At 37.8% G+C, this 24510-nt stretch overlaps 1 protein-coding gene across 4 annotated transcripts in view; it reads right to left on the bottom strand.

Annotated features, from left to right (window-relative positions):
• Positions 1 to 24510, bottom strand: part of LOC145675971 (voltage-gated delayed rectifier potassium channel KCNH8-like) — a 764648-nt gene that overhangs the window by 226501 nt on the left and 513637 nt on the right. The window lies entirely within an intron of this gene.

The raw sequence follows: 24510 nt of genomic DNA, 5'->3' as shown, positions 1-24510 counted from the left end.
AATTGATGAAACAAGTTCACGGCTCTTATAATGGCCGATCTGTAACTGTCACACCAAAATGGTTGTTACAATTTCAGATATGGAGTAAAATCAGTGTTGACAACATTACTTAAAAATTTATCTTTCATGCAAGGGAAATTTTTGACTGATTCTCGCATATTCTTTACCACACCCTGTATACTGATTTCTCCCTTACCTAACGAACGCGTATCTTCATCACTTCATTAGAGTAACAAAGATTAGGATGGAATTAGAAATAATCTATTCATGGCATGCCCAATCTTTTCCTCATATAAACAGAATAATCAAACAACAGTCATTCAGCCCATGGAGCAAATATTTAATCTTGCTTTTCTTTTCTTTGAAGGTGGTAATTGATAATTAAGGCAATAAAAAGTATAGTACCACAGCAGGATAGTGTTGGCACTGCAGAAAATAATTTCCATTCTGAAAAAGGAGCTTGAATTACGAAACCATTGTGATATGCTGAGCATCTCCGGCATAAATCAATCATTGAACGTGTCTTCGATAAATTCAAGGAACCTGGGAGCGAGGTCAGATGCCCCTCAGAAGTAGAAAACCAACGGCTCATATCGAAAACAAATTGACGAATATCAGTGCAGTAATGAAGAAGAGTTGGCAAAAATATCTTTCACGGGGTTGAGTATTTTTTGATCATCCTGTGTATATTTTCTCTAAAGGAGGGTATGACATTTAGAAAGATTGTTAGTACACGTGATAGCCTTGAAAAACGACTTAAGATAAAAACAAGTAACCACATCACGTGTACATCACGGGAAGGTGTTTTATTTGTATGATGTCCACTTTCCACAATTAATATTAAAATCGTGGTTTTAGTAGAGAGATTAGAGTAAAAAATAAACATATTCCATTTTCGTAACAGTTAATTGATTGGAGAAAAATCTCTTCTATCTATGTATATAATATACAATCTTTACTATATAGGATCAATATTAAAACCGGAAGTTGTTGATTTCTGCCACTTCCGGTTTGAGTAGTCAGTTAAATATAGAAGATGGCATCTATTCTTAGACACTCAATCTCTGCCTCAAAAACACTTCGATCTGTCTATTATAGTTTTTTCCTTTATGTTGAGCAATATCGATACCGGAAGTTGTAATGGATTTGTATTACTTCCGGTTTTAGTATGTTGTTACGAATGGAGATAAAATGTATTTTCGCGACGCTTAAACGATAGTAGAAAACGGCTTCTCGCCATCTATTACCGTATTTGCTCTAAAGTTATCAACGTAAAAACAGGAAATGGTTGATTTCTACTACTTCCGGTTGTATTATTACTGCCATCGACGAACTTGGTTACTAACTTTCAACCCTCTGCACCCTGTTCAAATATGGTAGTGATCTATTAAGTAGTTCCTCAGATGTTTTGTCTCGCGGACGTACGGACAGATAGAGTAAATATATAAATGAGTTTTGGTAACGGATGAACGGACAGACCATGTAACTATATAAAGTAGTTTTGGGAACGGATGAACTGACCGACAGGGTAAATATATAAAGTAGCTTTGGTAACAGATGATCGGAAAGACATGTTAAATATATAAAATAGTTTCGGTAATGGATAAGGGGGGCGCGGTGGCTCAGTGGTAGCGCGTTCACCTCTGGTGCTTGGGGTCCCGGGTTCGATCCCAGCCCCCGCCAAGTGAACTTTGTGGTGGACAAACACCGTGCTCGTGGGTTTTCTCGGGGTTCTCCCGTTTCCTCCCACTTTCTTCATTCCACCAGTTCACTCATCTCTCATCATCACCGTATCCTTTAACCTAACCGGCATAACCGTGGGACGTAAAACTTAAAGATTTCATTTCATTTTCATTTTTTTCGGTAATGGATGAACTGACATACAGGGTAAATATATAAATGGGTTTTAGTAACGGATGAAGTGACAGAAGGGTAAATATATATAAGGGAGTTTTGGCAACGGATGAACGGAGAGATAGGGTAAATATATAAAGGAGTTTTAGTGGCGGACGAGTGGACAGACAGGATAAATATATAAAATAGTTTTGGTAATGGATGAACTGACAGATAGGGTAAATATATAAAAGGGTTTTGGTAACGGATGAACTGACAGAAGGATAAATATAGAAAGGAGTTTTGGCAACGGATGAACGGACAGAGAGGGTAGATATATTTAATATAAAGGAGTTTTGGTAACGGATGAACGGACAGGCAGGGTAAATATATAATGAAATTTTTGTAACAGATGAACGGACAGACAAGGTAATTATTTTAATGGATTTTGGTAACGGATGAACTGACAGAAGAATAAATATATAAAGCAATTTTAGTGGCTGGAGCATGGACTGACAGGGTAAATATATAAAGGAGTTTTGGTAACGGATGAACTGACCGACAGGGAAAATATATAAAGTAGCTTTGGTAATGAAGTTTTGGTAATGGATGAAGTGACAGACAGGGTAAATATATAAAGGAGTTTTGTTTGGTGACTTAAAATCCTTAAAAAAGGAACAAATAGAAAATTGGAGAATCACAACTTTCTTTGTAGAGGCCTTACAACATTTGTTGATAAAACGTAATTCAAGGATAATTTATAGATCATTTGCACCATCCATACGGAAATTGGTTTTGTTTTAATGTCTAGAAATTCAAATGAACTGTTATAGGTAGTTGCTGAAGTGCGTTATAATGTAATTATGTGTTCGAATTAATTGATTTACAAGCTTACTAAAGGATGCAATTTCTGGTGTAATAGTCATGGCATAATAATAGCGAAATTCTCCATATATATATATTACATACCTGTCGGCATTAGCTTCATATGCGTAAATTTCCGATGGAAAATCAAATACATTGCACATTACTACGCTAATAGTCTTTATAATAGTCCTTATAATCATTGAGTAAGGGGTGTAATAACTTTTCTAGCTGAGCCGTTCAGAGAAGAGGGTTTCAAGCCCAATTACCACAGTTGTGAGAAAAAGAGGTATAAAATTTGTACGCTGCGCTTAAATCCACGGTAAAGAGGGCAGTATATCAGTTATTTACAATATCTGGGCATTAATCTTTAACGCATTGAAAGTGGCGTTAGGTAGAGATCTTAAATATGAAATATGTTAAATATGATTAAAGGTGAACTTGAATTCTTTTGTATTGACTGCGCCATGTACAACGAGGTAAAGAGCATTATACTTCATGGTGGCTCAGTGGTAGAGCACTCACATTTGGTGCAAGGAGTCCTTAGTTCTATCTCAGCAGCCCGCGTGGAGTATATTTTGCTGTGGACAAACATCATGTGCGTGTATTTTGTCGTGGTTTTATTGTTTCCTCCTACTTACCATGGATATATATAATATATAAATCGAGTGGTCCAAAACTGGTACCCGCTAGCAATGGAGCGCTTTTCTTCAGGTTAAAATAAAACGAAAATGCTACATAATGGTATACCGTCCAGAGCGGTATTTGTCAGGTCTAGCCCCATGAGACTTTTTCTATTCCTGAGAGTGACAAAATCTAAAAGGGAGGCGTTTTGATGATGTGGAAGGTGTAAAAAGAGCTTAGCAGAAGGCACTGGACGATGTCAAAGTTGAATAGTTCCAGAGATGTTTCAAACAGTGAGAAAAAACACTGGAGAATTGCATCGCATGTAATGGAGATTACTTTGAAAGAGACTGAAAGTATTTTGTAAAAAGGAGCTTAGAGAGCACTGGACGATATCAAAGTTGAATAGTTCCAGAGATGCTTCAAACAGTGAGAAAAAAGACTGGAGAATTGCATTGCATGTAATGGAGATTACTTTGAAAGAGACTGAAAGTATTTTGTAAGGAGGTTAGAGAGCACTGGACGATATTAAAGTTGAAGAGTTCCAGAGATGTTTCAAACAGTGAGAAAAAACACTGGAGAATTGCATCGCATATAATGGAGATTACTTTGAAAGAGACTGAAAGTATTTTGTAAAAAGGAGTTTAGAGGGCACTGGACGATATGAAAGTTGAAGAGTTCCAGAGATGTTTCAAACAGTGAGAAAAACACTGGAGAATTGCATCGCATGTAATGGAGATTACTTTGAAAGAGACTGAAAGTATTTTGTAAAAAAAATAAAAAAATAATAAATTAATTTTTTAGAACAAAAGTTCACTTTTTTGGCTACCCCTTCTCATATGTATGTTGTTCTTGGTCACATATAATTTGCCTCAATGATTTGTTTTAAATAAAACGTAATTAAGCTCAGAAAACAGTATCATTTTCGCTTTCTTCCTGAAACCATTATCCGATATTTGATTGGCAGTTACATCATTGGTACTTCATCTCCTGTCAACAACACGACCACATATATAGGAGTTCGACTCGCCTGTCTGACAAACAAAACGAGGACATTTTATATACTTTTTTTTTTTTTTTAAAAAAGTAGATGTATTAAATTCAAAACAAATATACATTCCCCAATAGTTTTATATGAAGGCTTAGGAAAAAGTTAAACTATGTTCAATCTGTTCAAGAGTGTTTTATTTCTCTTCAAGACGTATCATTTATTAATTTATTTTATTGTTTCTGTTTTGTTTGTCCTTCCGTATAGAATTTCTATTTAAAATTACGTAATGGGAATTATCCTGTGTATCTATGAGCTTTTTAAAACTAAGAAGCAGCTTCTATTTCTTTTTTTGTAACAAAAAGGACGAAAGAAAGAAAACAAGACAATTCTTTGACGCATCCCAAGAATATATCAAGATTTTTTCTCCTGTCTGATACATTATTGATATGCTTGAAGTGTGAGATGTGTTATTTGTTATTTGTTGCTATAGTAATAACCATTTTTGTTTCTTGGAATACGTAACGCATCAACCATTTTAATTAATTTTGTGTTGGATAACAGATACAATATATTGATATTGCAAACCACTATTCTAAACATTGAACAGTCCGAGTTTACTTGATTGATTAGTTTCGAGATTAAGTACCGTCTTAGGACCGATGCTACGTGGTCACTCTAGGTGGGAAATAGTGCAACATATACGTGTCATAGTTCTAATATTACAGAACAGGCCGAGCAACACGTATTATAGTTCAGGTATTATAGAATAATCCAGGAACACGTGTCACAATTCAAGTGTTATAGAACAGTTCAAGAGACGCGTGTGATAGTTTAGGCCTTGTAGAACGGTCCAAGGAACATATATATCATAGTTTAAGGGATATACAACAGTTCAGAGGATAGTATAATAGTTTAGGTATTACAGAACAGTCCAGGAGACACGTATAACAGTTCAGGCGTTATAGAAGAGCCCAAGCACTGGCACAAATCTCGGGGGGATGAGGGGGACATGTTCCCCCAATAATCCGATTTGACTTTTTTTTTTTTTTTTTTTTTTTTTTTTGGAAAAATGTGATGATTTGTGTCTGATTGCCACAAAGGAAAGTGAGATGAAATTGATGTCTCCCCCAGAATAAGCCTCAAATCTGCCCGCCTCCCAATGTTGAAGACAACTCTGCTCCCTGATCCTCCACAGAATTATTTTTCAACTTCACAAATATTTTGAGCGTCGCTTAACCAAAAAAATATAAAAGCAAACTGTTTTACTTGTCGCCCCCCCCCTTAATGTTAAAGACACATTTGCGCTGCTGAGTCCAAGGAACATGTATTATAGTTTTAGGAGTATAGAACTATCTAGAGGACACGTATCGCAGTTCAGGACTACACAACAGTCGAGGGAACACGTAATATTTTAGGTGTTATAGAACAGTCCAGGGAACGTGTGTCATAGTGTTCAAGCGTTATAGAACAATCCATGGGACACGTGTCATAGTTCAGATTTTTAAATCATTCAATCTATGAAAGAAAGTTTTATTTTTCAAAGATATAATTATTTTTTTTATTAATGTGTTTGTTTCTGTATTATGTGCCCCTCTATATTGAATATCTATTTAAAATTACGTAATGAGAATTACTCATGTATCTGTGTGATGTTCATTTAAACTAATTCTTTTTCTTTTTTTTTGTAAAAAAGAAATAAAGAGAGTTCTTTGACCCACCTTAACGATGTATAAAGAAAATCTTTACATCCTTCTGACATATCTTTGATATTCTGAATTCCAAACACGTACCATAGTTCAAGTACTATAAAACAGTTCAGAAGGCACGTATCGTAGTTCAGATCTTATAAAATAGTGCAAGGGACTAGTGTCATGCTTCAGGCGTTATACAAGAGTATAAGAGACTCGTGTCATGGTTGAGGCATTAAAACTAGTTCAAGAGACTCCTGTCCTGGTTCAAGCGTTATCGTAGTCCAAGGGACTCATATCATGGTTCAGGCGTTATAGAATAGTCAAAGAGTCTCATATTATGGTTTAGGCGTCAGAGTCCAAGAAACTCGTGTCATGGTTCAAGTGTTATAGATTAGTCTCAGGGACTTGTGTCATGCTCTAGGCGTCAGACATTAGTCCAAGAAATTCGTGTCATGGTTCAAGGGTTATAGATTAGTCTCAGGGACTCGTGTCATGGTTCAAGCGTTATAGAATAGTCCAAGAGACTTGTGTCATGATTCAAGCGTTATAGAATAGTCCAAGGGAGTCGTATCATAATTCAGACGTTATACAATAGTCCAAGGGATTCGTATCACTGTTCAGGCGTTATAGAACAGCCCAAGGGACTCGTGTCATAGTCAAGCGTTATACAATAGTCCAAGGGACTTGTGTCATAGTTCAAGCGTTATAGAATAACCCAAGGGACTCGTGTCATGCTTCAAACGTTATACAATAGTCCAAGGGACTCGTGTCATGGTTCAGACGTTATACAATACTCCAAGGAATTCGAGTGAAGGTTCAAGCATTATAGAATAGTCCAAGGGACTCGTGTCATGGTTCAAGCATTATAGAAGAGTATAGGAGACTCGTGTCATGGTTGAGGCACTAAAACTAGTTCAAGAGACTACTGTCCTGGTTCAAGCGTTATCGTAGTCCAAGGGACTCATATCATGGTTCAGGCGTTATAGAATAGTCAAAGAGTCTCATATTATGGTTTAGGCGTCATGGAATAGTCCAAGAAACTTGTGTCATGGTTCAAGTGTTATAGATTAGTCTTAGGGACTCGTGTCATGGTTCAAGCGTTATAGAATAGTCTAAGAGACTTGTGTCATGATTCAAGCGTTATAGAATAGTCCAAGGGAGCCGTATCATAATTCAGACGTTATACAATAGTCCAAGGGATTCGTATCACGGTTCAGGCGTTATAGAACAGCCCAAGGGACTCGTGTCATGGTTCAAGCGTTATACAATAGTCTAAGGGACTCGTCTCATGGTTCAGACGTTATACAATACTCCAAGAAATTCGAGTGAAGGTTCAGGCGTTGTAGAATAGTGCAAGGGACTCATGTCACAGTTCAGGCGTTGTAGAATAGTGCAAGAGACTCGTGTCAAGTTCAGGCGTTATAGAGTAATCCAAGGGACTCGTGTCATGGTTCAGACGTTATAAAATAGTCCAAGGGACTTGTGTCATGGTTCAAACATTATAGAATAGTCCAAAGGATTCGTGTCATGGTTCAAGCGTTATACAATAGTCCAAGGGACTTGTGTCATAGTTCAAGCGTTATAGAATAATCCAAGGGACTCGTATCATGGTTCAAACGTTATACAATAGTCCAAGGGACTCGTGTCATGGTTCAGACGTTATACAATACTCCAAGAAATTCGAGTGAAGGTTCAAGCATTATAGAATAGTCCAAGGGACTTGTGTCATGGTTCAAACATTATAGAATAGTCGAAGGGACGTGTGTCCTATTTCAAACGTTATAGAATAGTGCAAGTGATTCGTGTCATGGTTTAGGCGTTACAGTATAGTCCAAAGGACTCGTGTTGTTTTGACTCGTTGTCAGTGTTGTTTTGAAACACCCTGTACTGTCACGAGTTATCGAAAGGATCAAGAAGTGTGTCTGCCTAGAAGAAATATCCTTTAAGTAATTAAGGTCATCCCTGCTATTTTATTTAGAAGTGTTGTCTCTGTCTTGGTATGTTATTGGAAATTACGTAATGGGAAAATATGATATACGGATTATGCTTTTCTGGCAAACTGAAAACTAACTATTATAGAATATTTCGTAACAATGTTTTCCTGTTAGGATTGCTTTTACACAATTATCAAAAATTCTACTTTACCCCACTACTACTTTTTTCATGGTTCCTTTTTAATTTTGTCAGGCTTTCCAACTAAAGTTTTAGAAGTAATTGTGGAAGAAAATCAGCACATGAAAGAGGTTATTACGACAATCACAGTCCAACGGCAATTTACAAAAGTTGGATATCCATGTACGGGTTGCAGGTTCTAAACCGTTGATCACGTTGAAGGAAAAGCTTTCGTGTAAAGAAAATGGTACCGAAAGCAGCAAAGTGGACTGATGATCATTCTAAGCGATCCGCTGAGTCATTTTTCATCTTACTTCTGACAACAGGCAGTGTTTATTTCGAAAACTATGCCAATTCATTTCTGAAACCGAAAGCAGTTGATCTATGATTTCTGCTTTTAGTAGACGGATAAGCAAAAAGCATGTTCTTGAGAAGTTGAATTCATATGAAAAACGATTACTCACTCTCCCTTACTATTTCTGCTCTCTGATAATCAACATCGAAACCTACAAGTGGTTGATTTCTAATATTTCCGGTTTGAATAAACAGTTAAGGAAAGAGATGGAACCTAATTCTTCGGAAGCTGAAATGAAATGAAATCTTTGAGTTTTTTGTCTTACGGTTATGCCGGCTAGGCTAAAGGAAACGGTGATGATGATAAATGAATGAAATGGTGGAACGAAGAAAGTGGGGGGAAACGGGAGAACCCTGAGAAAACCCACGCTTACGGTGTTTGTCCACCACAAAGCTCACTTAGCGGGGGCTGGGATCGAACCCGGGACTCCAAGCACCAGAGGGGAACACTCTACCACTGAGCCACCGCGGCCCCCATCTTGGAACGCTGAATCTATTACGAAAGAAAGTAAGAAACAAAAGAAGAAAGAAAAAAGAAAGAAAGGAAGAAAGAAAGAAAGAAAAACTAGTCACTATTTTATGATTCATTGCCCGACTTCTATGCAACCCACATATATTCTTTTCTGAGCGGGTTGTATATGGCGTCAGGCTATAATGATGATCGCCCGACTGCTATGCAACCCACATATCGTTTCTTCGGTGCGGGTTGTATATACTGCCAGGTTATAATGTCAATGTTCTTCCCGTAAGGGATACTTTAATTAACTACGGGACATCAAATGTTACCAAGCAATAAGATGGGAACTTGCGATCTTTGTGAAGTTATAGTTAATCTCTCTGAGAAAGAATAGAGAAAGAACAATATGGATGACAACATCAAACAGAATCTTCAAGATATATTCCTACTTGGTTGGCTTGATACAAAAGAAGATTCGGCGGCGACTTTTTTTCGTGCGACAAATAGCTTAGTTAGCAAGTTTTTTTTCAAGAAATAGTTAGTCCTGGTAATATAGGTCTTAGAGGCCTTGTGGTTGAGTTGAGTTGATTTTGAGTTTAACGTCCCTTTCAGCAGCTAGGCTATATGAGACGTGGACCTACTGATTAACGTGGAATCCGAACCACATGAGCTCCCGCCGGAAATCGAACCCGGGTCTCTCACGCCATTGGCGCATGCGCTAACCGCTTAGCCACGAAGGAGCTCTTAGATGTTTTGCGGCTAGAAGGGTTTGTGATATAAGAGTGGCATGAAGAAGTACATTGAGAATAAGCTTAAATTCTTCTCCAATGTGAGTCAGACTTGCAGTGTCAATCAGCATGACCTTCAAACGTACTAGGCATTATTATAGTTTTTCAAATTTTTTATTTTTATTTTTCCAAAGGAGCGTTATAAGCAGTGCCCGGAAATTGAGGAAAAATCCTCTCTTTACGAGTGCCCGAGGACGAGGCTTAACATATGTTGATTTTGGGTTAATGTAGGCCAGAAAATGATGGATTTGTCCTTTTTTGCCTTTTTCGGCGTTTTTTTGTTATTGGTCTTTTTAAAAGCTTGTTATATGTCTTAACGTCTTTTTTTTTTTTTCACTTCATCTTTCGACAATGAATTTATTGGTCATTACCTCGAAAGACGACCACCTCTTGAACATCGTTTCTTTAGTAAAGAAAATTCAAGAGACAAGACAACTTTCAGCGACTGGACTGATAAGACCAGATCTGCAACAATCACAAGTCAGATAAAGCGGCGTAATAATGTTCTCCCGCAAGAGGAGGTGACGCGGGAGGGAAATTTTGTTATTTTAGTTTGTACTTCAGTTTGTGGAAGGACAGAACATTAACCTACCAGAAGCTTGTATTTCTTGAGCATTATATTCATTTAATATGTAAACCTAATTAAATTGGGTCTTATTTTTACGTCCTTTTTTCCAGTTTTTAGGTCTGTTTTTTTTAAAAGATATTTTTAGATCTTTTTATAGATCCTTTTTAGGCAATTTTTAGGTCTTCAATTTACGAGCCCTAGTTATAATGTTTCGCCTGTACTACAGCTAGCGAAGTTTGATGGACTAAAATTTTACTTTTTCAAGTGCTATAAAGCAATGCTACGAGAATACAAATAACAATACACGCAATATGCTACTTACAATTTTTTATTCATCATCTTTCTCTCCGTATCTTAAAAAGTGAACTACTTTTTAAATAACATTATTATTTAGTTTCAATAACTGTATATTAAAATTATTTTATTTATTACAAACTAAATACAACTATTATTTAAAAAGTAGTTCAGAGGAAACCAAAACAGCATGATGCGTAATCAAATGCAGTTGAGTTCGTTAATCTTGTCGCTGCCTTAACTTAGATTTTAGGGGCGATGTTATTCTGGCAACACTGTAATTTCTATGGATGACACGACTGAACATTCTTCAGCTTCATAATTTCTATTGTAGAATAACATTATCTATGATTGTGGTAAGTTGCATTTCATTATCTCCTTTCACTTATGAATAAACAAGCAAAAGAAAAATGGTAAATTTTGTATTATTTTTAGTAAAGCAGGCTCTTAACTATTGTATATGCCATTTGTTATCGCTGTGTGATATTTATTTATGACTTTTATAGTCATTTTGGACGTGTAATTCATGAGCCTGGATCGAAATTTATTTTTGCGTAATTGTTGTAACATTTTAATTATTTTAAGCCAGTTATACAATTTCAAGCATAAGTTACTCGCGAAACTGATAATATCCTATTTAAATCTAGATATTATTGAACTATTGTTCGCCTTCGATCACCTGGCGTGCTATAGTGTATTTTGCTTAGAGATATCGAATTTAACAAGTTTTTACTTTTGTTAAATCGAAGGGAACTTTATACCAACACATCGTTAATTATTATTTTATTGGTGGGGGAAGTAAATTCCTCTTCCTTCCAGCGTGTGGTCTTTACTTTATCTTTGCGAAGGCAAGGCGTGCGTCTAACGTATAACTAACCAATTAGCTAGCTAGCTTACTAACTCTATGGCCTGCGGAACCTGCAGCCACGTTCACGAAAGCTCTCCACTGACTTCTATCCTTAGCCAAACTGGATCCAGTTTATACTTTGTATTCCTATTTCTGTGAGATCCATCTTAATATTGTCCTCCGATCTACTCCTAAGTCTTCCTAATGGTAGTTTTCCGCTTGCATTTCGAGTTAAAACTTTGAAAACGTTCCTACTTTCTTCCATTCTGGCTACATGACCTGCCCACCTACGCCTTCTATATTCCATGACCCTAAAAATGTTTGGTAAACACTATAAATTATGTAGTTCCTTGTTACGAAGTTTTTGCCATTCTCCAAATCCGTTCCTCTTGGGTTTCGAATATTCGTCTCAGGATCTTGTTCTCAAATACTTTCAATCTAAGTCCTTCTCTCAGAGTAAGCGACCATGTTTCACAACCACACAGCACAGCATGCATGATTATCGTTTTTAATATTTTAAGTTTCAAATTCTTCGACAGAGTCCGCGACGACAAAGGATTTTGAACTGAATAATAACATGAATTCCCTGGTTTTAGTCGACATTTAATTTCTTCGTGAATATGGTTTTCTAGATATTTGAAAGTATTCACTTTACTGTAAGTATTATTTAATATTTTAACGCATCCATAATTTTGCCGTATTACTTCCATATATTTAGTACGTGTAACGTATTCATATTATTAGCCCTATTAAAAAAATGAGATACGTTACCCTGTCTACTAGTGTTTATATATATTTCTTTAAAATTTTACTAAAAGTAAATGACAGAGTAAATGTTTTTTTTTATTTCTCATTTTTCCATATATTTTATGGCTGCTTATTTAAATCTGCACATTCTCAGCTTAAGCTTTCGAGCGCTTGTTATTTATCTCGTTAACATCAGCTGAAAAGAGAGGGCACACAATGCAAATCCTTTCAAATTTAACTTTCATTTGTGAAAAAAAGCTGCTTTTCGCAAATTTATTCTTTTCTTCTGCTTTATCCTCTTTCTGCTCAGATCATTCTCGGTTTATCTAACAACAAAACAGTTTGTGAGTAATGAGAAGAAAGATTGGACCACTAACATTCTTCTTCTTCTTCTTCTTCTTCTTCTTCTTCTTCAGCACAATTAATAGTGTTAGTAAGGAGAAAACTTCAAACTAGATGTCTCCATGAACTATAAAAGTAAAATGGATTAAGTTATTTTATTTATGGCTTATTATCTACTCTAATCATGTAAGTGGGTGGAGGAATATTTCGATGCTATATTGTAGCCTTCTTCAGTGTCCCAATTCTTGTCCAAATAACTCATATCAATATTTATTTTGACTATCTATGCTCTTTTTATTCTGTTTGTGTTTATTAAACACTTGCAGGGACATGAGTTTAGAAGTAAATTCAGAGGAAACTAAATACATGGGAGTTCATCGGGATCGTAATACAGCAAACTATGGATGCGATAAAACAGCGTTTCCCACCCGGTGTGCCGTGAATGGGCCGCTGGTGCGCCGCGAGGAATCGAAACAAAATTATTAATTTTATAGCAATCATATTGCAAAATGTAGGGAAAAATGTATATTTGTATTTCACATTACTATGAACCTCTACTATGAATATACAATTTTAAGTTTCATACCGGGTTACTGTTCTGTACATTTCTAATGTTGAAAAAAGTATTTGTTAGAATTGTTATGACCATTATTGCTTTTTTATTGTTGCAGACTATTTCGTAACTTGAAAATTTAAAATATCATTCAATCCTTTCGACATATTACCTATATTTATGTTTTAAAAGTAAAAGAGATTTGTTTGTTTGTTCGTTATTTAGTGATCTTCCTTCTTAGCAAAAGGTTGGATACAGTTTTTAAACAGAAAGCGTATTTTTAAAAACCTGAGTCCAATATTTCATTGCAATTGTTTTCTATTTTTAAATTAGAATGAAAAATAAGCATAATGATTTACCAAGGGGGAAAACAGTGAAAGAGCTTTCTTCTCTGTGAGGAGATCAATAATCATAGAAAAAAATACCACTGTGTTTTATATTTACAAATAATAATATCTAGAAGTGTGCAGCGAGAATCCGCGAGGTGTGCCCGTAGTGTGCCGCAAGTTGAAAAAGGTTGGGAAATGCTGCGCTAAAATATCAATTAATAATTTTCAAATATCCAGGGTCAATATTAACAGACGAAAACCATATCCACAAAGAAATTAAGTGACGACTAAAAGCGTGTTACTATTCAGTTCAGAATCTGTTGTTGGGCGAATTCTGTCGAGGAAATTGAAGTTTAAAATATATAAAACAATAATCATGCCTGTTGTTCTGTATGGTTACGAAATATGGTCGCTTACTCTGAGGGAAGAACGTAGACTGAAAGTATTTGAGAACAAGATCCTGAGAAGAATATTCGGACCCAAGAGGAACGAAAAAGGGGAATGGCAGAAACTTTATGAGGAGCTACATAATTTATACGGCTTATCAAACATCGTTAGGATATCAAATCTAGAAGGCTTAGGAGGGCAAGTCATGTAGCAAGAAACTAGAAGAAAGTAGGAATGCCTTCAAAGTTAACTAGAAATACGATTGGAAAACGAACATTAGGAAGGGCTAGGTGCAGATGAGAGAATAATATTAAGGTGAATTTCGAAAAAATAGGAATACAAAGTCAAAACTGGATACAATTAGCTAACGATAGAAGTCAATGGAGAGCTTTTGTGAACGCGGCATTGAACCCCCGGTTAGTTAGTTAGTTAGTTAGTTTGTGTTTATTACTTTTAATATTACCTCCTTGAATCTGTATCCACTATGTTTTATAGGATTTGTAAGGTGTTACATAATTAATTTATAGTATTATTCCTCACACTATCAAAAATTTTGTCAATCATGCCAGTTGTGTGCACTGAGTGCTTTCTAAACTTCCGAGAACTGTGCATAAGACCCGCGTTGAGTAATTGCTAACGCTTTCGTGTTTGGAGCGAGCGGTCCCGGGAGGACACTCGGTCGGAAAGGTGTAAATGCTTTTTCAGGCCAGCCACCCTGAGTGAGGTTTTTCTGGGTTTTCCTCATTCACACCAGGCGAATGTCGGGATGGTATCAAACATATAGATCCCTGGGCGCTTCCTTCCTTCCCTTTCGTCGGATAGTGTGATCTCCGAGGGACGTCATCCCTCATACGCGATAGGTTAAGATGGTCATAGATGCCGAAAGCCCAGAAATCTAATTCCTGATTCTAATCCTAGTGACGGGCTAACATGGCCATAGATGCCGAAAGCCCAGAAATCTAATTCCTAATCCTAAACCTAGTGAAGGCCTAACATGGCCATAGATGCCGAAAGCCCAGAAATCTAATTCCTAATCCTATTCCTAGTGGCGGCCTAACATGACCATAGATGCCGAAAGCCCAGAAATCTAATTCCTAATCCTAATCCTAGTGACGGCCTAACATGTCCATAGATGCCGAAAGCCCAGAAATCTAATTCCTAATTCTAATCTTAGCGACGGCCTAACATTGCCATAGATGCCGAAAGCCAAGAAATCTAATTCCTAATCCTAATCCTAGTGACGGGCTAACATGGCCATAGATGCCGAAAGCCCAGAAATCTAATTCCTAATCCTAATCCTAGTGACGGGCTAACATGGCCATAGATGCCGAAAGCCCAGAAATCTAATTCCTAATCCTAATCCTAGTGACGGGCTAACATGGCCATAGATGCCGAAAGCTCAGAAATCTAATTCCTAATTCTAATCCTAGTGACGGCCTGACATGCACTAGATGTCGAAAACCCAGGAATCTAATTCCTAATTCTAATCCTAGTGACGGGCTAACATGCCCTATATGTCGAAAGCCCAGAAATCTAAATCCTAAACTGTGCATAAGTAAAAATAATCTGATAGAATGAGTATTCCGTCCTTCTGTGTCGGGATATATATCAGACCAAAAACAGAAAGAAAAAGGTAGCGAGAAAAATGATTTTTTGATATGAATAGATTCCATCTACTCCTTTAACTCTTTACTTTAACTCTTTACTGAAACCAAAAGTAAACCATTTTCGCTTTTCAATATTTGTCACCTTAGAAACGAAGTGGTAATAGATAGCGATAAGGTGTACCTTTAACTGTATCCAGTGTCCCATAAATAGTTTACAACTTAACACTTATTTCTGTACTGAAGCCAAAAGGAGCACCTATTACTATTTGCAGTTTCAATAGTAATTCATATAGAATGAAAACAGTAATAGATAGGAAAAAAATGGCTTTTAAATATAAGTTTAGTGTCTCAATAATAGATACCATTTCATCCTTTAATCTTGTATTCAAACCGGAAGTGACAGAAAACAACTACTTCCGGTTTCAGCATTGGTCGCCATAGAGCAAAAACGGTAATAGATAACAAGAAAAAGCTTTCCATATAAATTTAACGTCCCACCTCTATTCAAACCGGAAGTGAATATTAACAACTATTTCCGGCTTGAAGGTTGATCGCGATGAAGCCATAAAGGTAATATATAGCGAGAAAAGGCTTTCTAAACAAGATTCAATATACCAAGAAGAGTTCCATTTTATCGCTTTTATTCAAACCGGAAGTGGCAGAGAATCACTACTTCCGGTTTGTACAGTGAACACCATAATACAACAGAAATATTAAGAGACAATGAGAAGCGGTTTTCTCAAATGGATTCAATATCGAACAATAGATTTGGTATTCACTCTCATTTCTATACTAAAACCTGAGATGATGAAAAACTAGTAACACTTTCGGTTCCAATATCGCTTTTCATAGGTGATGCACCATTATTTGAGAGTCAACAAGATTTCAGATCCCAGAGTAGACGCTTTTGTGGACTAACGTAGAAATTTATAGGTCCCTCCTCAATTCTCATTAATATCACAATCTGTTTGTACGAAGATTTTTACTCTAAAAATGGTGGACAACATCGTGTCGCTAGGCTTTCTCGAAGTTTCCTACAACATTCTCATTCCACTTGTTCTTCCATTATCATTCACTTGTCTTAATCAGCCGTCTCCCTTAGCCTAAAGGACATAATCGTGGGACGTTAAACTGAAATATTTAATTTCCCTTAATTTATTCTAATAATGAATAAGATGAAATGGATATGGATCCCTTACTTTAATCTTCAAACCAAACATCAGTCTAAAACGTGTCACCGGCCATAATGGACCAATTGAAATGTGTTCAAATTTCATCATAAGGTAGAGCTCCGTTGTGGCTAAGCGGTTAGCATACGCGCCTTTGGCGTGGCAGAACCGGGTTCATTCCCGGGGAAGCTCATGTGGTTCGGATTCCACGTTAATCAGTAGGTCCACGTCTCACATAGCCTCGCTGCTGAAAGGGACGCTAAACTAAAAACCAACTCAACTCATCATAAGGTAACCTTTATTATGTTTTGGAATAAACTTGGCGAATTACCTGCCAATTACCTACTCGAAATTTCTCGTCTCATGCGTCACGAAATATTTTTTTTAAAGTATTAAATGATTTGCATTATTTTCTTTCTTTTACGTTTCTACTTTATGATCACCCTGTGTCTACACGTGTACAAACCTACAAAGGATACAGTTATTAGTAAATCTTGGTTTGCAGTTAACAAAACGCAAAAATTGATCCCCGGATCATTCCCGAGGTATCATTGAAAGTTGCGACTGGTCTTTCCACAATTTACATCAAAACTAATAACACGGAGCTTAAACCAGATGCTCGTAGCCAGGACACGAAACAAAAACGTGTTAATTAAACGAAGACCTACTTTTGCAAGAGGTGGCGGCGCTAGTATAAACACACGCACCGGAAGCCTTGTCCGTCCGGTAATATCATTATATCAGTGTGTCCGTCTCGTCCCCTTTTCCTCGCGCCTCGATAACACACACACACACACACATATAACGAGTACAAGCTGCGCTTGCTTGGTGTGACGGCTAAAAATTTCCCCCTTCTCTTCCCCCCCCCCCCACACACCCAGAGCAACCTTTGCGTCACATAAGTAGTGGTAGCGTGTATGAGAGGTTTTGCTCATTTACGTGAAGGCGTTAAAATGATCGGTAAGGTTTTCTAGTTAAGCCACCCACAAGTGCCTAATGAATTTTGCTAGCGGTGCAGACGTCGCCACTTGCTAAATGAACCAGATGCCTTTATCAATTGGATTACATCTAGTATGTAGAATGCTGTCCTGGTTAAAACTTCGTTTCTTTCAAAACTACGTGTATGAACTAAAGTCTCGGCGCTACAGCTCCACGAAAGATTCGTTTCAACCACACATCTTTTACTTGATTAAGAAGTATTAGCACATTGCTCCTACAGGTTTCACTAGCATTAATTTTCCTTGTATCTTATTCATTAACATTTAATACATATTAGTAGTAAACAAAATACTGCAACTAGACACTCAGAAGACCTGTAAGTCTAATGTTTATATCATCATCATCATCATAGGTATTATGCCATTGTTGGCAGGTGAGTGTTTATTAAAATGAAATTTTAAATGGCGTACACATAATTTCATCGAGGATGACACCATCTCCCACGTTCATATACATATAAAGGTAACCAAGAAAGTTTTGTCGTTTTGTGTGGAGGTCTGTGTTCCATTGGCCTCACACAGCGAGTTGAATGCGAATGCAGATAAGGCGAAGGTCAATTGTTGGTGTGGGTACTACCTGTTGTGGCAGTTCAGTTACACTGTGAGCTTGCGTAAGGACAAAATGAACTTGGAATCCCCACAGAGTGTCATAAATGAGTGTATTCTGTACGAGTTCAAACTGTGGTCAAACGCTGCTGCAGTGGGGCGGAAGATATGCCAGGCCTTTGGTGAGGGTGTCGTGACTACGCGGACGTGCAGCGGTGGTTTAACAAGTTTAAGGACTGTGACGAAACACTCGAAGATGCACCAAATGCCGAAAGAACAGCAAATGTATTGGTCTAGGAATTAATTCGTGCGGGTGGACAAGAGATGGCGCAACGAACGGAGCGTCCCACAGTTCCGTGTATCCACACATGTGTTGCAAACCCCTGTCATCGCGTATCGTTCGTAGTATAGGGCAGTGGATTAAAGCGTCAACAACACCAGTTTGTAGTTAAGTGAACATGGCGCAATTTGTGCCTGATAAAGTGTTTTTGCGGGGTGTCCTGCTGCATTACTTTAACATGCAGAAAAGTGCGACTGAAAGTCATCGTATTTTGGTGGAAGTGTATGGTGACCATGCTCTAGCTGAGCGAACGTGTCAGAAGTGGTTTGCACGGTTTAGAAGTGGTGATTTCGGCTTGGCAGACCAAGAGCGAGCTGGACAGCCAAAAAAATTTCAAGACGAAGAATTGACAGCATTGCTCGAGCAAGATTCGTGTCAAACGCAGGAACAACTTGCAGCAGCATTAGGCGTTGATCAAACAACAGTCTCCAAACGCTTGAAAGCCATGGGAATGATTCAAAAGATGTCACATTGAGTTCCACATGATTTGAAAGACAGAGACGTTGAAAGACGAAAAACCATTTGCGAATTGCTGCTTCAACGACAGAGCAGAAAGGGGTTTCTGGATCGAATTATTACGGTTGATGAGAAGTGGATCCATTACGAGAACCCTAAACGAAAAAAGGCCTGGGTGAAACCAGGTGAACCAGGTCCATCACAACCAAAACGAGATATTCACTGTGCAAAGGTTATGCTGTGCATATGGTGGGATATGAAAGGTGTGGTGTACTATGAGCTGCTGCAACCGGGTGAAACTATGAATGGAGAACGTTATCGACGACAATTAATGCGTTTGAAGCAAGCTCTGGCCAGAACACGACCAGAATGGGAGAACAGACATGATAAACTTATTGTTCAACATGATAACGCTCGCCCACATGTCGCAAAACCGGTCAAAACCTATTTAGAAAATGTCGGATGGGAAGTTTTACCCCACCCGCCGTATTCACCAGACGTTGCTCCTTCGGACTACTACTTGTTCGATTGCATGAACAACGATTTGATTGGACAGCGGTTTACTTCTTCAGAAGATATCGAAACATGGGTCTCTGACTGGATCGCTTCCAAGGATGAGGACTTCTTTCGCCACGGAATCCGTACATTGCCTGACAGATGGGCGAAAGTGGTGGCTAGCGATGGACAATATTTTTCTTAAGGTATTTATGTATTTTGTGTTTGTACTACAGCTTCAATGTGTGCGTACCAACCGCACGAATTAATTCCTAGACCAAATACAAATTCAGGTATTCAGGCAGAAATTGAGGCGAACAGTGTCAAGCATGTGATGAACTGGGACTACAATTCAGTGTGAGTGGAGAAACAATTCGGCAGCATCTCCATCAACTTGGGAAGCACTACAAGTTGGGTCGATGGGACTCCGGGCCAGAAGGCAACGAAAGCAGACACCTGTGCTTCTTTGCTGTCTCGACTGAGGAAGAAGCCATTTCTGGACAGGGTGATGACATGTGATGAGAAGTGGGTCCTGTATGAAGCTCCACGGAACCGTCGTCATTAGAACCCATGAACCTGCTCCAAAACAGCCGAAACCAGCACTGCACCAGAATAAGATCCTCCTGTGTGTTTGATGGACTGCTCGCGGCATCGTGCTTCGGGAACTGCTACCAGCCGGTCAGAGCACCAATGCAACTATGTACTGTCAACAGTTGAGCCGTGTTCAAGAAAAACTCAAAACTCTGGAGCCAGCACAGACTTCTGAATCGCACAAGGGTCCTCCTGTTACAGGACAACGTTCAGCCCACGTGGCTAGGATGACCCGGTACACCATTCTGCGCCTTGGATAAGAAATACTATTGCATCCGCCATACTTCCCGGACATTGCACCTTCCGATTATCACAAATTCCATTCCTTGGACAATCACCTTAGAGGACGCTTTTCAAAGCCCTAGTAGAGTTGCAAAACGCACTCGATACCTTCTTCGCTCATCAAGTTCTAACGCGATGGAATCCATGGCCTTCCAGAACGTTGGCAGAAGGTCGTTGATGGTGATGAGGACTATTTTTGATTTTCCAGGTACGTCTTAGATGCCGTATCCATGTTCCAAGGTAGTGAGTGAAAAAACGACAGAACTTTCTTGGTTACCTTTATAGTTTCAAGAGTTTTGTACATCTTAATACGGCGCATATTTTCGTATATTGGTAAGAGGACTTAAAATCCAGAAATTTTACCTTTCTGTATCCACTTTTGCTGGCGAGTACACAAATGAGTAATATTTGACTTGCATTTGCGCATTTTGTCTAGTGCTTGTAAAGACGAGAGTCATGGTGGCCCGAGTCATTAAAGCAAGTACTACCTACCAACCAGACAGGCACGGTGGCAGTCATTGAGGCAAGTACTGCCTACTAACCTGAAAGCCTTGGTGACAGTCATTAAGACAAGTACTACCTATTAACCGAGCAACCACGATGGCAAAGTTATTAACAAGACAGCACCCGTTCGATTTCCACTGTGGAGGCAGGGTTATCGTTTCTTTCTACCAGTGTTTCAATACCGTTCATTGGTTCATTCAATCCCGTTAAATGGGTACCTGGGGAAACTTAAGCATAAAAGTGTCTGAAGAACAGTGCTATGTATATGCTTATCTTCTATATGCATCTAAGTATAGTAAAGTGTGGAGGCTACCACCACGCTACCAATGGGCCTCCTATGGCGTTCCCCGACTTGGGGCGCTCTTCACTTTAGCTCTTTACTAAATTATATAGACTTATGTAAATAAATAACAAATCAGCATTTCATATGCTCGTTTTATCTATTATTCAACATTAGATAATATGATAAATGTATATATAACTAGCTAAAATACCCGTACTTCACACGGGAGAAATACGTTTGTGGAAGCACGTGCTCGGAGATTTATATTGAGAGGGGTGAAAAGGTTTTGGGGGGTCTAAATTCAATATGAAGATAGATTAAAATTTGTAAATATCCTCTAAAATTAGACGAAATTTACAGAAAAGTCGGAATTCGGAGGAGCCCCAGAACCCACCTCCTGCGTACATCCCTGCTTTTATGGAATTATTATTTGCTTAAAAAAAAAAAAATGAACGCCTTTCCTCTTACAATACGAACATTAATCAAAGTGTACTGATAAAAAAAAAAAACACAAGTCAACAGAATTGCTAACTATTTTCAACTCAAATGGTTGAATCGTTTCCTCGTTTTGACCATTTTATACACACAAAATGGAAAAAATAAGACATTTTTGGGACTACCGCTTTCCTCCTAGAAGTAGAATTATCAGAAACAATGGAGCACATGGTAACAGGGCTTAATGTCGTTGGGACTGTCACCAAGCCTCTTAGCGAACACGAAAACTATGGATTCGATAGTAATCTCAGTTACTTAATTTTTCACTCTCCATGCAACTTCGGGCTGAGCTTGGACATAAACAGTATCGGAAGTGTTACTATTCATCACAGCAACTCAGAAATTTGTGGTGGCTCTACACAAGTAACGGTCATTTTCGATTATTTTTACATGTCACCCCTTTCTACCTTCACCTGCAGTTACTCCCACAGTACTTTTTCCAGAATGTAAGTCATACTGTATGTATATTAAGTTTGGTTGAAATTGCTTCGGGCCTTCCAGAGTTACGCTGACCATTGCGTGTACGAAGTTTGGTTGAAATCGCGCCAGGAGTTCCAGAGTTACCCTGGAACATACGTACATACATGCATTTGTATTAGTGTTGCTCACTATGTGTACTAACAAGGAGACTTACGAAAGTGTCACTCACCGATTTGAATGAAACTTTGCATACTTGTAGAACATCGAAAAAATAATCGACACGTATTTTTTTGTTTCGGCAATGGTGAAGATTTCAGGGTGGAAACCACCCCATTAAGGGCAGTCTCCAAGCATAGATTGAAAACAATCATTTAATATAGAAGAAAACATACTGCCAGGGTGGTTTTAGGACAGCTGATTCAGAATCTGACGTCAAAATTACAAAATTCAAAATGTCAGATCCAGGGCCGGATCCAGGATTCACTGAGGGGGCACCAATAACTACCAGTACATTTGAATTAAATTTGAGTTTTTTAAATCCCTTTAGGCATCTGTGATATGAAAAAGGAATTCCTTTGGAAATGCTAAGTGTCTGCTCTCTATGAATTCTTTTCCTTCAACCTTCAGAAAATTGATTTAAACTGTTGATTTTGCAAAACTCACTCACTTCTCACTTTAGATAGTGTATATTTACAACGAAGGGGGGTGCACATGCACCTTTGCACTCCCCCCTAAATCAAACAATGGGCGGATCCAATATAGTGATTACAATTACAAAATATCTTCTGGTTTGAAATTCTCTGCACTTAGCCAAGAACAATTATAGTTGGCTGGGGTTACTACGAGAAGGTTGCGGACCGATTTGAAATCCCTTTGTATTAATTTAAAACAGCTTTATTTTAACGGAATGCTTGATTAAAGTGAGTCGCTGAACCTCTCCCTAATCGGGGTGCTTATGTATAGTGAGTCCCCTCGCCTCTCAGTACGTCAGAATTTCACATATTCTCAATGAATTTATTGAGAAAACGCTTCACAGTAATGACATTTCGTTAGAAAAAAGTTAGTGATGCATAAACATTGTTTACACTAAGCTTACCTTATTACAGCAATAACCGTGACAAATCGCAAAATGCAGCACAATCTTCTTCCAAATAACTCTTTTTGTATCACGCATATCTAATAAGATTTGCAAAATCTGGGAGAAGAAAACTGATTATAAGTCAGTGATTTGGATCTAAATTATATTATGAATATTACGGAGATGTAAATTTATGTTATAGTTGTAGAGGACAATATCAGTAAAATGTCTCAAAAAGTTTTTCCACGGCCTTAAGACGAGCACATCAAGAGGCTGAATCCTACCAGTTGTTAGTGCCGAATAGTTTCTATTTTGAGGTACTCTTCGTTTCAATTTTGAGATATTTGTTCGTAAAATAGGTTGAAAAGTTGATTAATTGTGACCACTCTACGAATCTAATAACAAAAATAGACTATGCATTAGACGCTGAGAGAAAAACTTCTTGAGGCCATGATCTTACAAGACCTGATGTTAATTTGCCCGAATTTGATGCTTTCATAAGGACATTTTCAGATTAAGAAAAGGCTGTTTTGGACTATAGGGTCAAATGTTCCATTCTTCTCCTACAAAATAATTAACAATGGTGATAACAGAACACCATCTTCAGAAACTAAAGGCTGTATGGTGTAGCTGTGAGTCCTAGATTTATTGACTTTGCCACACTTTCTACTGTTTGTGTTTCTCTAAAAACACTATAGTGAGAGGTGCAGAGACTCACTTTAATCAAGCATTCCATTAAAATGAATACAGAAAGGGGTTTCAAATTGGTCTGTAACCTCCTCGCAGTAATCTCTGCCAACTATAACTGTTCTTGGCTAACTGCAGATAATTTCAAACCAAAAGACATTTTGTATTTGTACTCACTATATTGGATCTACCATTTTGAATTTTGCAATTTTGACATCAGATTCTGAATTAGCTATCCTAAAACCACCTTGACAGTATGTTTTCTTCTAAATTAAATAGTCGTTTTCGGTCTATGCTTAGATAACCCCCCAACGTTTAAAGGGTGGTTTCCACTCTTAAATCTTCACCATTGCTGAAACAAAAAAATACGTGTCGATTATTTTTCGATGTTCTACAAGTATGAAAAGTTTCATTCAAATCGGTGAGTGACACTTCCGTAAGTCTCCTCGTAAGTTGGGTTGAAATCGCTCCAGGTGTTCCAGAGTTACGATGCCTACTATATGTACTAAGTTTGGCTTAATTTGCTCCGTGTGTTCCAGGGTTATGCTGGAACATACATACATAATCATATGCAGATTTAACGTTAGATAATATGATATATAAGTACATAGAGAGACGAAAAAGCCCTTGCCCATAATCATTACTACATAAATGCACTTGTAATATTTAAATACTAAGGAAGGAACAGATGACTTACCTGTTGTCATATAATCTAGCATTACAGAAATATATTATGCAAATAAGGAAATGTATTAATAAATTAACTTGAATTTAGGGA

This window comes from Thermobia domestica, chromosome 18, assembly GCF_964235325.1.
Source record: "Thermobia domestica chromosome 18, izTheDome1.hap1.1, whole genome shotgun sequence".
Taxonomy (NCBI): domain Eukaryota; kingdom Metazoa; phylum Arthropoda; class Insecta; order Zygentoma; family Lepismatidae; genus Thermobia; species Thermobia domestica.
The sequence above is the reverse complement of the archived record's forward strand: the minus strand, read 5'-3'. Positions and strand labels throughout refer to the sequence as shown.